The 2973-nt window shown below is 34.1% G+C and overlaps 1 long non-coding RNA gene across 1 annotated transcript in view; it reads left to right on the forward strand.

Moving 5' to 3' along the window:
* Positions 1-1091, forward strand: part of LOC104875801 — a 3605-nt gene extending 2514 nt beyond the window's left edge. Inside the window, exons 2-3 of the long non-coding RNA XR_784177.2 lie at positions 229-447; positions 1052-1091. This is a non-coding gene — a long non-coding RNA (uncharacterized LOC104875801). The remainder of the gene's footprint in view (positions 1-228; positions 448-1051) is intronic.
* Positions 1092-2973: the final 1882 nt, after the last annotated feature.

Genomic DNA, 2973 nt, shown 5'->3' on the forward strand with positions numbered 1-2973 from the left:
CATTATAGTAGTGGAGGCTGAATGATAGTATAGGAAAGTACTTTGCTTTTCAAAGAGACCTGTTACAGTATTTCAAAATGTCAAAGTTGTGCCTTCTTCCCATAGTCTAAGGCTGTTTTTAATCACAGTACTCCCAGGTGTGTTTTGGACAGGAATACACTCATTGCAGCACAATTTTAAGTCACATTTGTCTAGTTTATCTGCTTACTATTACTTTTCCTTCTGCAGAAAGGCAGAAGCTCTCCAGATGTCTTCCAGTAATGACCAGGTTTCTACTTCAGTGTCAAAAATAAAAATAAAAAGCTTCCTTGGATAACTTCCAGGGACTTGAAGACATCCACTGAAGAGCTTGTATTGTTTTCATAACATCTACTATCAAGTAAAAGTGCAGAGTAGTCCTCTACTGTTTTGGAAAACAGAAGTGAAAACAATGCTATGGAACATGAGGTATGTGGTTGAACTTTTAAAAGACTGCTTTGTTGACCTACATGGAACTTTACAGGTTTCTCCTGCTACAAATAAGCTGAAAGTTTGTGTCACCTTTGTACACATATAGACACATGATTTTACTTATATTGGCAAAACTAATACTGAAATGATTGCATCACTTGTTATTTATATGGTTAACTTTCCAAAGAATTGCCAAATCTGAAATGTTTGTAACATGTATTTTAGTTTGTTTTTGTTTTTTTAAGAACTGAGGAATTGATGTGTCATCTAATTATTCTTGTGTAAATCTTTTCATTTTGATAAAAGTCCTGGCTGTATGAGCTACTGTTTTTGCCAATATATTATAAACTTTTACTATTTAATTTTTCAATCTGTAAAACAGAAGATCTGATGTTGGATTTACCGAGCAAGACACTTTTAGGTACTTGTGCAATTTATGTGCTTTATATTATAAGAATGTTAAATGATGGTCTATTTTTCATTGTAAATGCTTTTCAAAGACCTGTTTTAAATGAATTTTATAATTATAGTAAGTAGTAGTAATAGTATAGTAAGTATGGAAGTAGTTCATAACAGTTATTCCTTTCTTTCTATTATGCAGACAGAAAGAAAATACTTAAATGTAAGAAACTACAGTTTACATGGGAGAAAAAAATGAGAACCAAGATCTGTCATGGAAAGGTGCAAGATCCTATCTCATCTTATTAAAAAGCTTCTGCACTGCAAAAGAAACCATCAACAGAACTAAAAGACAACCTACAACATGGGAAAAAATTTTTATCAGCTGCTCCTCAGACAAAAGCCTATTATCGAGAATATATAAAGAACTCAAAACAATCAGCCCCCACAAATGTAGACCCATTCAAAAATGGGCATCTGAAATGAACAGACATTTCTCAGACAAAGAAGGAAAAGCATCAAGTAAATATATGAAAAAATGTTCCACATCACTGCTCATTCAAGAGATGCAGATGAAAACAACACTGAGATTCCACGTCACCTCAGAAAGAATGGCTGCTATCAAGAAATCACTCAATAGCAAATGTTGGCGGGGTTCCGGGGAGAAAGGAACCCTTCTCAATGATCCCAATGATGAATGTAACTGTACTGTATACCTAAAATGTATCAATAAACTCAATGAGAAAAATAAAAAAAGAAACTAATCTTTGTGGTCTTTGCTGGTCACAAGCTGTAATAACTATTTGGTACTTCTTCCTTTCAGTGACATTTTCGAGTTCCATTATTCTGTGTCACTATTTCACCTGTAGCCAGCTACTACCTGTCATGGTTATTATCACCTTCCATGCTGAGGGTTCAGAGCCTTGGCTGCTGTGCCCTTTTCAGGATGCTAAGCATGAAACACTGAGGTATCACTGTGAATTTTCTGCCCAATTATGCAGCAGTAGCCTTACCCTTCAGGAGAATAGTGATGGCCATTGTAACTCCTTTCTTTGCCAGTATTTCATGGATGTGGAAAACCCAAAGGGACTTACTAATTTAAACTGTCAGATTGAGTGTAAGCCCTTGCTTCATTTCCATGTAGGCACTAACCCTGTACTTTAGAATTCAGGGCTTCTAATCCAGTAGAGACAATACCTAAGGGAAGCATAAATCCTACAAGTAAGTTAGTGGAAATGACAAGAAAAAAGTCAGTGTTGCTTATTTTATGGACCTAGTAATTAAAAAATTGAGAAGAAATCCTATTTACTTAATGAAATGGTCTATATATTTCATGTATTGAGATAGACAGTAAATCTTTTCATTTTTGGCTAGTAGATACCAATGGATTTTGTAGTAACTACTTTCCACTAATAGGCAAAAAGAGACATGATTAATTTTTAAATGTCTGTAAGGTCTTCATTAGGACTTACAGCCCAAAACAGCGAACCTCAAATTGTATTTATTTTTTCTTTTCTCTCCTTGTTTTGCTAACATCAGCTATGAGTTTGTCTGCTTTGTTTATTTTTTTCAGGAATTCATTCTTTAATTCATTAATTCTTTGCATTGCCTTTTGGTCTACATTTCATTGATTTCTGCTCTGATTTTGATAATTCCCTTCCTTATACTTGCTTTGGGTTTGGATTGTTCTTGTTTTCATAGGTCTTTGAAACGAATCATTATGTTATTTATTTGTGCTTGGTCTACTTTTGTGCTGTGGGCATTCACAACTATAAAATTCCTCCTTAGGACTGCTTTCAGTGTGTCCCAAAAGTTCTGGCATGATATAGTGGTCTTATCATTTAGTTCTTGAAACTGTCTTCTTTCTTCCTTGTTTTTTTTTTTAACCCATTGTTTAAGAGCATTTTAAAAAATTTCCATCCATTTGCAAAATTTCTGGATTTCCTTTTGTCATTGATTTCTAGTTTCATTGCATAATGATCTGACAATGTGCATGTTTTAATTTCAATTCTTTATATCTACTTAAGATTTATCAGCCTGTAGGTGGTCTATTTTGGAGAAAGTCCCATGTGCTTCTGGGAAGAATGTATAATCTGTTGTTGAATGGAACACTCTATAGATACC

Source organism: Fukomys damarensis, unplaced genomic scaffold (genome assembly GCF_012274545.1).
Source record: "Fukomys damarensis isolate Sample0158 unplaced genomic scaffold, DMR_v1.0_HiC HiC_scaffold_73851, whole genome shotgun sequence".
Classification (NCBI taxonomy): domain Eukaryota; kingdom Metazoa; phylum Chordata; class Mammalia; order Rodentia; family Bathyergidae; genus Fukomys; species Fukomys damarensis.